This window comes from Netta rufina (assembly GCF_964035555.1).
Source record: "Netta rufina genome assembly, chromosome: 7".
In the NCBI taxonomy this organism is placed as follows: Eukaryota; Metazoa; Chordata; class Aves; order Anseriformes; family Anatidae; genus Netta; species Netta rufina.
Window position 1 is genome coordinate 1,325,542 of NC_140130.1, and position 10,608 is coordinate 1,336,149.

Consider the following 10,608-nt stretch of genomic DNA (forward strand, 5'->3'; position numbering starts at 1 on the left):
GACAAAGAAAAATATATTCTTAAATCGGCTACTGCTGGATTAAAGAGAGACTTGAAAATGGAGTGACAGAGCAAATCTTAAACTTCTCCCATGAAACAAAGCAAACCCTGCATAAGCTTGAAGTATTAAACAAATCATATTTCTCGGGTTTTGGATCATCACTTTTTTCCAAGGTTGCAAGTCCTAGGAGGACATCATACCTCCTCAAACCATCTTTTTACTCTTCTGGGTTCAAAACACCCTCTCTTACATATATTAATTAGCACACAGATTTTGGAACAGGAACCATGAATGCCTACAGTTCCCACCTCCAAGCATGGACACAAACGAATTTATGGAATGGCATAACGACACATAATGATACTTGAGTGTTTTGGTTTTTTTCCTAACTGACACGGACCAATTAGTTTATTTTTTTAGCTATGTATTTTAATCCCACAAATCTCATCCCAGAGTGACAAACCCAACCCATACCCTATTTGTTTATGCACAAAGCTAGGATTGTTCTTCTCTCCCACAGACGTATCTCAATGTTTATGATTGGTTTTACATGCCACTTTATATGCAAACAACCAGCAGAAGCAATAAGGTTTTGCTGCAGGTCTTTATACCACATAATCTTTTCAACACTTTGAAGAACACTGCTCATGTCAGCTCATCATTCACCTCGTTTGCCAGGTCATTTGGGATACAGGAGTCCTCGCACACGCTCCTGTGGAACACTACTTGTAAATGCCCCACCTTACAAGAACTGGCTACTGATTTCTGCCTTCCTAACTACCAAACAAACCAGTTACATGGATCAATCTGTTCCATATCTGTGCTTTCAAGAAGATACTAGGTTGCTTGTATTCTCTGAAGTTAAATTCGACTTTTCTTCAACATCCAGCCTTAACCAAAACCACTGCAGCCACATAAAAGCATATAATAGCTTTCAGCTGAAGCTTGCTTATTTTTGAACCACAGCTTCAGTGTACCACTCTCTTGCTATGGAATTCCATTTCGTTAGTGCTGGACACTTACAGCTTCTGTCTGTGATTCGATTCCTACAGATCAATTTCCTATCAGAACACCAAACTCTGGAAGAATATTGTAGTACCAAGTAACTTGGCAAGTCCGCCACAGCATAACAAATAAACATATTTATAACTACAGACTGACAAAACTTCCTTGAGTATTTTGTATCTTCTGACTGACTTTCTGATTAACAGTTAGATTTGTATGTACCCATCAAGGCCAGCCTTTTAAAATGCTGGAGCCACAGATACTGATTATATAATAATTTGCAAGTGAAACAGTTTCTCTAAGAAATTGAAAGAAACTGACCTGTAGAACATTAATGACTCGTGACAGTTTCCCCACAGTACCTGTTTCTCCCACATTATCTTAATAAATTATGCAGCCGTGGTCATCTGTGCTCATGCATTGTTTAAAATTAAAGGAAGGTGATGCGTACAATTTGTTTTGTTTACTCAGTATCTCAAATTTATTCATGGTAAAGCACTATTTTTATACATCACCATTTCAGAGCACTTCCACAACGAACAGATTTACACAGATTGGGGCATTCTGTTTTGTCGTCGTTTGGTTTGGGTTTGCTTTTTATATGTCTGATGGACAAGCTGTGCAGGATGCAAGCTTCTGCTGCTTTCCTCAGGCCTCCTGCTACTAACAGCGGTAGCTCAGGCCTTGCAAAGCTTAAACCTATGCAAGCTTGCCTTGCTGGGATGCAGGTCAGTTGAAAGTCATAGCTTCCTCCAAATCATCAAAGATACAGATTCACATGCCTATGTAATAATATGATAGAAGATGAGGATTTACTTAGACCTGATTTTCTATCTTTAATATGATTCACAAAAATAAACTGTGTATCACACTGATTCAGACTCTAGGGAGAATCTCTGCATCGATGTAGAGCCTGAGTCTCCAGCTCAAAGCATACACAGTATTTGAGTCAAGAGAACACAGGGTGTTCAGGACATCCTCCCATGACACTGAACTTGTGCTGTGTGTGTCACAAGCCACCTAGGCTAAAAACACAGGAGTTCTTATGCATTTCAGAAGTCATTTGCAATTTAAGGGTTATTCGAGACCGAAAACTTGCTCATCCACCACATAAAAGTAAACCTTTATCAGCTATTTTCCTCTGGCTAAGAGACTAGGACATTTTGTGCAGGCTGAACCTTGCCAACATTAGCCATACTTCTGCTTCAATCAGAGCCATTACAACGCACTCCACAGAACACTACCTCGAGTCATCACGGGCTAAGTGCTCACGAAAATCCCAGCAATCTTTCCAGTGGGAAAGGCATTTCACTGACAACTCGTGACACCAATTCCCCATGTGACCAGAGATAAGCATCCCCCAACTCAAGGAGACTTTCTTGCTTCACTTACTAGAGGAGACAATCCACAGAACCGTTCCAGCTGAATCCTTCCCTCTAGGATAGAGGATACCTAGCAAGCGAAGCCCAGATCTCTGCAGCTCTGGAAACGGAGTAACTTTGGATTAAGGAGGATACAATATTCTCAGAACGCCTTCAAAAATGCATCTAATTTGACTGAAGTTTAGAAGTGAGTTTCAGTCTGTGTCCCAGAGATAGGAAGAAATACAAAGACCCACGCTGCCTAGCTAAGCATCTTTGGAATAGTTATTATAACACTGTCTTGACTTTACTCAAACATCCATGTGTTCAGGTATACAGAGATTTACATAAGGTTTTTTATTGCTTCAACTGAAACACAATACAGGATTTTAAACCTAATTATCACAAGCACCATTAGTATTTTGATCTTCTTAGCATCCCTATTGGCAAGGAATTTAACCGGGCTTGAAAGCTTCTAACTAGGAAGAGGGCACTGCTGCTTACGTTTCCAAACAGTGGCAAAAAGACAATACCACGATCGCTGCCATAACTGGTACCTTTTGCCCTGTCTCCATTTTCACAGAGCTGCATCCTGCCAACAACTTCAGGCAAGCGACGCTCATTTGAGGACGGAAGGCCTGACGGCTCTCCAGATAGAGAGCCTGTGCCAACTCTTCTACGTAACGGGTTTATTGCAAGTGACCAATCCATCTTAAGGGATGATCAGGTCCAAAAGTAATAGGTTTTACTCTCGCAAGCTTTTACACCAGCAGTTCCATTAAATGGGATTACCCATTAGTACAACACTATGCTAAACGAGCACATTATGCGCACGGAGATCATCACTATTCATATTCCCACACATTCGTATGCATTATTAATTGCCTAAACGCAGAAACACGAGGTGCCACGAGCAATAAGGCGCAAGGTAGAGGTCTAACCGTGCAGCATTCCTGCAGCCTTGCGATGAGCAGACCGCACTCGGCACCTCTTGGTGCCCAAGCAGCGAGGTGCCAGCTGCAGGCACGGATTGCAGCTCTGCTCTCAGCCCTGGATCGCAGCTCTGCTCTCAGCCCTGGATCGCAGCTCTGCTCTCAGCCCTGGATCGCAGCTCTGCTCTCAGCCCTGGATCGCAGCTCTGCTCTCAGCCCTGGATCGCAGCTCTGCTCTCAGCCCTGGATCGCAGCTCTGCTTTAGAGGCGCCCTGTCTCCAGGAGCGGGATGCTCACGCAGCTCCAGGGGCAGCGCTTGGCGCTGGCCTCCTCAGCCCGCGAGTGCAGCCCAGCCCCGGGGCTCCGCATCCCCACACGCAGCTGCCGGCCGTGACAAAGCATTTTACCCCCAAAAACGCAATTCCCAGCGGCTCCCGGCCGCAGCAGCCCCCCGCGGCCGCCGCCCCTTACCTCCTGCCCCCGTGCCCGCGGGGCCGGGCCGCCGCCGCCTCATGGCCCGGAGCTGCGGGGGGAGCGCTCCCCAGCCCCCAGCCTCACGCCCTCAGCCCCCTGCCTGCCCTGCCCTGCCTCGCTCGGGGCTCCCCGCACCCTCCCCCGGCCCCGGCCGGGCCGCACTCACCGCCCCGCCGCACCGCACCGCACCGCACCGCGCCGGGCCCGAGCCGCCCCCCCCGCCCCTCAGCGCCTCAGCGCGGCGCCCTCAGGTACCGCCCGCCCCGCCCCGCCCCTCCCCTCCCCGCCGCCGGGGCGCGCCGCCCCTCTGCGCATGCTCGGCGCCTCCCCGCCGCGCCCCTCGCCTCAGCCCGACGTCAGCGCGGGCGGCACCCGCCCGCCTCCTGCAGCAGCGCCCTGAGGGAGCCGTGCTTGGGGGGGAGCAGTGACAGCCCTGCCATAGGCACCCATTGCGTGCAGCCTCCCGGCTGGGTGTGCGTGTTGTAATCACTCCCCTGTGGTACAGGAAGGGAAAATAAATAAAAATGGAGAGAGATTAAATCTCTCGCACAAGGCTACAGAGATAGCGCAGCCAGGAAGTGAGCTCAGCTTTCCCGAATCAGGCGTCCTTGCTGTGACCACACAGTCATCCTTTCTTTGGTCCTTCTCAGTTTCTGAGCATTAATGTAAACCTCAGCAGCCTTAGCACAGATTTGCTGTCCCTCTACTTTGTTCAACAGAACAACTTTACTGTTCCCACTGAAATTCCCTCCAACTTCTTTTCCCTCCCAAAATTAACAGAAATTATATTACAGGCTCACTGAGGCCTTCTTATGTTCCCCACTTCTCAGTTACCTTCCCTTTTCTCAGGCACAGTATTTCTCAGTGGCAGGTATTTTCTCAACCCAAATACTTTAAATATAAGCTCATAAAATGACCGTGGAGCTTCAAAGATGAAGCTCTTGGGCCGGCACCCAAATGGGCATAGTAAAACAGATCAAGGAGCAAATTGTTTCCTGTCATCACACTTTTCCAGTAGAGCAGAAGACTAGGAAATCTTGTACTAACACAAGGGAGGCACATAAGCTTCATGTACTGACCTAGAAGTGGTGGTACAACCACCTTTTTATCTATAGCTCATGTGCCATAATGCCTATATGGCTTCAATCATAAGATGCAGGCTTTCCACAGAATGCATAGCTTTTTTTGAATAATAACTTCAAAAAAGGAAGCATTACAGAATCACACAATCACAGAATGGCCAAGGTTGGAAGAGACCTCTGAAGATCATCTGGTCCAACCCCCCAGCAAGCAGGACCACCTAGAGCACACTGCACAGGATGGCACCCAGGCGGGTTTTGAGTATCTCCAGAGAAGGCAACTCCACAACCTGTCCCAGGGCTCTGTCAGCCTCACAGCAAAGTGCCCCCTCATATCAAGCCAGAACCTCCTGTGTTTCTGTTTGTGCCCCTTGCCTCTCATCCTGTCACTGAGCACAACTGAAAAGAGACCCAACTCCATTCTCTTGACACCCTCCCCTCAGATATTTGTACACATTGATGAGGTCTCCCCTCAGTCTCCCCCTTTCCAGGCTAACCAGGCCCAGCTCTCTCAGCCTGTCCTCATACGACAGGCGCTCCAGTCCTCTCATCAGCTTTGTAGCCCTCCCCTGGACTTGCTGCATTAGCTCCGTGTCCCTCTCGTACTGGGGAGCCCAGAACTGGACACAGTACTCCAAGTGTGGCTTCACCAGAGCTGAGCAGAGGCGCAGGATCACCTCCCTTGACCTGCTGGCAGCACTCTCCTGAATGCAGCCCAGGGTACCTTTGGCCTCCTTGGCCACAAGGGCACATTGCTGACTCATGGCCAGCATGCTGTCCTCCAGGACTCACAAGTCTCTCTCTGCAGAGCTGCTCTCCATCGGGTCAGCCCCCAGCCTGTAGTGGTGCTTGGGGTTATTCCTCCCTAGGTGCAGGACCCTGCACTTGTCCTTGTTGAACTTCATGAGGTTCCTCTCAGCTCAACCCTGCAGCCTGTAGAGGTCCCTCTGGATGGCAGCACAGCCCTCTGGGGTGTCAGCCACCCCTCCGAGCTTTGTGACAGCAAACTTGCTGAGGGTGTACTCTGTTCCATCTTCCAGGTTGTTGATGAAAAAGTTGAACAAGACTGGACCCAGCACTGACCCCTGGGGGACACCGCTAGCTACAGGCCTCAACTAGGCGCTGCGCCACTAAGCACAACTCTCTCAGCCCTGTTGTCAGGCCAATTGCCGACCCAGCTCACTGCCCATTCATCTAGGCCACACTTCCTGAGCTCGTCTATGAGGATGTGATGGGAGACAGCGTCAAAAGCCTTGCTGAAGTCAAGGCAGACCACGTCCACAGCTCTCGCCTCATCTACCCAGCCAGTCATCTCATCATAGAAGGCCATCAAACTGCTCAAGCATTATTTTCCCCGTGGTGAATCCATGCTGACTATTCCTGACTATTCTTCTAAGCGCTAACCACCCATAATGCTTCAGAACACTCTGCTAGTGTAAATAACATAGACCTGATTAGGTCTAAGAGACTAGTTGAACTACTTAATCAGTCTAGTTAAACTACTTAAACAATCTGTTTGAAACGACTTTGTAAAATACTGCCATTTTTTTCTGCACGTCTTCAGTGGCCATATTTCTACACTATGTCACCTTCACAAACATGCAAAAGCATTTCTAGACAGCAATTAAAATCATATTGTACATGTCTAAAATCCAAATATGCTGTATTTCATTTATTTTTCAATACATTTCCCTCAGTATCTGTTAAAGCAAATTAGTATATATTTCATTTAAGCCTGGTACAGTTTATTTTTTATTCCAACTTAGCTTGTATTCACATACGCCAAAAGCCCCAAGGAATACAAATGTCTAACATTTCCATTGAGTCAGTAGGAAGCTTCAGGATTCTGAAACATAAGTAAAAGCTGTTATTTCAGCCTGAGGTATACGTATGGAAATTATATCCTTTTGTATAAATAAAAATGATTCTAAATCAGGCTGGATAAACATTTTGCCCCATATTTTGTAACCGAAATGTTGACTGATAATCTCAGTACTCAAAAAATATCTTTCCATTAGTGACACTGTTACGGAAATTTATCTAGTGTGTTTGGGATTTTTTTTAAACCCAACCTATGAAGACGCCATTCAGTGACACAGTAGAAAAAATAACTTAAACTTATGTTTCTAATAACTCCCTCCAAATTTAATATAATGAGAAAAGTTGACTGGAATTCAATGAAATCTCTGTAGACTCAATAAAAACATTTAAATATATTTGGCATTGTACCACTTATCTTCATGTAAACGTCGTTGTAAAAGATCCGGTTCTAAATGAATGCTTGTCCTAAGCTGATTGATGTGGTAAATTTTGCTATTTACTAACAGTTTAAATAGCACAATCCTTTTTTTTTAAAAAAAAAAAAAAAAAAAAGTTTAATAAAGATGAAATGCAGTCTTTTTGTTTGTATAGCTAGTGTCCTCCATTTTACAATACCATTATGGTCTTTAATCTTGTGATACGCAGAAGTAATAATCTACTTATAAGCAGCCTACAATGCCGTGAATAACAAAGCAATACAGCTATACATATTAAGAAATAAAACATAAAGCAAATAGCGAAAGAATACATAAATAAGCACATCACATGTATGTATTTGTTTTCATTTGACAGCATTCATCTTAACAGGGAGAGATTGTCAGCATCACTCAGCAGCCAGAAGCAAAGAACCTGGTCCTTTTGAGCCTCATTCAAAAATTGGTTAGAAAAGACAAAAGATACCTGTTGGTGCGGTGACCACATCTGGACATGCTGTTAGCACAAAAATAAATGCAAAATTTGTAACAGAGATGCTCATTTATACCCCCACTGATTAATCCCCACCTTGAAGTGACAAGACAGCTAAGAGAAACACACCAGTTTAATTCTAGTCATCCTCTCCACTAGGACTGCCAATGATTTTACCAGTCCTAAAAACAGCTTGATTATACGATGTCCCCTTGCATTACCTCCTCATGTTTCATTGTAACACATGATACTCGGCTTTAGAGTGATTAAGGAGTGTCCAATATTATCTTTATGAGAAAATAATTTTGTTTCTTTAAATACTATTTTTTCCAATGACAGATATTCTGAAATATGGTGACACTTCACAAGAAACCTAGGATAGACTCGCAGATTAATCCTATCTTCCCTTCGTAGGGAAAATTCCCACTGACTAGGCAACTTCATGAGAAAATATATCACTGAAAGTATTGAGGTTAATTCATTCTCATTTATCTCAACCCAGAGAGGATCCTTTTAAGAGGAATTGCACATTTTCTGAAACTTGATTCATAGCTGAAGCAGACTGCAGAAAGGAATTAACTCAAAGTGATGTTTTTTCCATGAATACTTCTTCAATCATATTAAATTTTTATATGCAAATTATTAGTTTCAATGAAATTTGAGATGTAAAAAAAAAAAACAAACTGACAAAAACAAGCTGACTGTTCCAATAGCAAACAGCACTTTCAAAATACAGTTCAGGACTTCAGAAACAGTTTTACTCCCTGTATATATTTGACCCTAATCTTTCTTGTCTGAACACGTGAAAGCATCCAAAGATAAAAAATCAAAGTTGAAATTCCATTTTTCAGTGATTAGATTACATTTTCAGTATTAAATGGCAATGAAAAACAAGGAGCTCAAAGATGCAGATTAAAAGATGCAATTGCTTTTCCTCTCTTTGTGCACATGGCAGTAACATGTGCACCGAGAAAAGAGCTGACCTTATCTGAATTTGCGTGACCAACTTAACCAGGGTAGCTCAATAATTAACTGAATGTCTCAGAGCTCCACTGGAACATTAAGTACAGTTACACTGTTTTCTCAAAATTGTAGTCACTTGAATAAAACCATGAAATATTATATCAGAAAATGTTATGTATCTTACAAGGATTTTTCTTCTCTTTTATACTTACTCCTTCCCCTTTTTTCTTTATTTTGTTAGCTCTAGTTACTCAGGAAAATTATGCTTAAACATGCATAAACATGTGTATGAACACAAATATATTTATATAAAATGTTACTTTTACATGTACCCTGATATATACGTATGTTAAAAACGTTGTTCTAGGCACTGGGAATCACCTGGACAATCTAAGTAGACAGTTGGATGATTCCTCCACAGCAATCCTGGGCTATTGGAGCTAATCCTGGGCTAATTTATACAGGCTGATACCGATCGCTCCTCCAGGTGGGGTTGGTTGGCCCGCCTCAACACCAGCTGGAGGATGAGCCTTCACTCTCTCCAAGGTCCTTCCTTACCACTGGATCTTTCTGGAAACTTCTGTTAAAATCAAACCTAGCTCAGTTGCAATGAGTGCTAAGGAGTTGTTTTCCTGGCAAGTAAGAAAGCTGGATTCTCACAAAGGCAAAATAGGAGAAATTTTATTCTTATAAGCTGGTGCCTGCCCTTGGTTCATGGACTTCTAAGGCATCATCCTGAGAGATTCTGACAGAAATACCGGCACCAGAGATTCAATCGCTGATCTATCCAGTAAGAGACTTAGCAAGGTTTTGCTTGCTAAGAAGGCTTTTCTAACCAGGAGATGCTGAAGGTGTTTTTCTCTGAGTTAATAATTACTAACTGGAGATAGCAGCAAGCTGGAAAGAGACTGAACTATTTTAGAAATGCATGCAATAAATAATAGTGGATATGCTTCAGATGGTTGTCACAAGGCTCAAGGACAAATTCTAAGCAGCATGACTGGCATTTTAATGGCTAAAAATATGTCTGCAATCCACATTATGAAAAATCAATTAGAAAATGCTGGCAGGCCAAAACTTACATGCAAAATTGCGAGTAGAACTGCTGCTCTTCCTGCCTCACCATAAAGGTAGCTATCAAAAATACTTTGCCCTCTAGATCCTTCGTAGTCAGGGAACTCATGGTGCACTGCAAACATGAGCGTATCCTCAGAACAGGTTTCAGCAGGGGTAAGGCTATTTCTAATTCATTTCAAATAAACCGAGGTACAGAAGGTGCCAGGGTCAAACCGGCAAGCTGGTGGCGGAGGCAGGGCTGGAATCCGCTGTTCCTCACTTCAGATCAGGGTGTTTATGACCAAACCACGCAACACCCAGCATGAAACTCTACGCCCTACCGAAGCGGTGTGGAGAAAGAACATAAAATCCAATACACTTAATGTAAGGAAGCTGTAACAATAATAACCATGAGTAAAATAAGAAACGTTGGGGGATATTCACCTAACTGGTGGGGATTAAACAGGCGTGACTGAGATGCCTGTGATTCTCAGAGATGCAGGAAAAGAAGACAACACAAACAAGCAAAAGGAAACCTCCACTGAGAATGCAGCTAAAGTGCAGAACTAACTCAGACCGCAGTGATGCACATAATGAAAGTGGTAGCAAATAAGCACTTAGAAAGTAGTGAACCTACAAAGAATGCACAGAGAGGTGGATAAGCTTTTATGGAATGCCTGGCTTTCCTCCATCTCTTAATATCACTTTGAACTGGGTATTTGATTGCAAGCATTTTTCAGACATCTGATTTTATTTTTATGCTGCATTTTTATAATCCACTGCAATCCTTTTTCAAGAACATTATGATACTCTGGCAACATGACTGTATATACTGAAAAAAAAATAAAAAATGAGGCCAAATATTGTATAGTTTGATCAGTAACACAAGGAGAGCTGCTGGGTTTGAACACAGCACCTACATGTAAAGGAGGAGCTTGGTAAAAGGGGAATATTCTCCTCAAAGTGAAAACGGGACCACCTGGAGGGTGGTTCTTCCAGTGCCTGCAGCGG

At 43.9% G+C, this 10,608-nt stretch overlaps 1 protein-coding gene across 3 annotated transcripts in view; it reads right to left on the bottom strand.

Moving 5' to 3' along the window:
* The window catches only part of CCSER2 (coiled-coil serine rich protein 2), a 68,329-nt gene extending 64,505 nt beyond the window's left edge, over window positions 1-3,824 (bottom strand). For all 3 annotated transcript variants that reach the window (XM_084290071.1, XM_084290072.1, XM_084290073.1), the window contains exon 1: window positions 3,770-3,824. The gene's annotated coding sequence lies outside the window, so the exon portion shown is untranslated. The remainder of the gene's footprint in view (window positions 1-3,769) is intronic.
* Window positions 3,825-10,608: the final 6,784 nt, after the last annotated feature.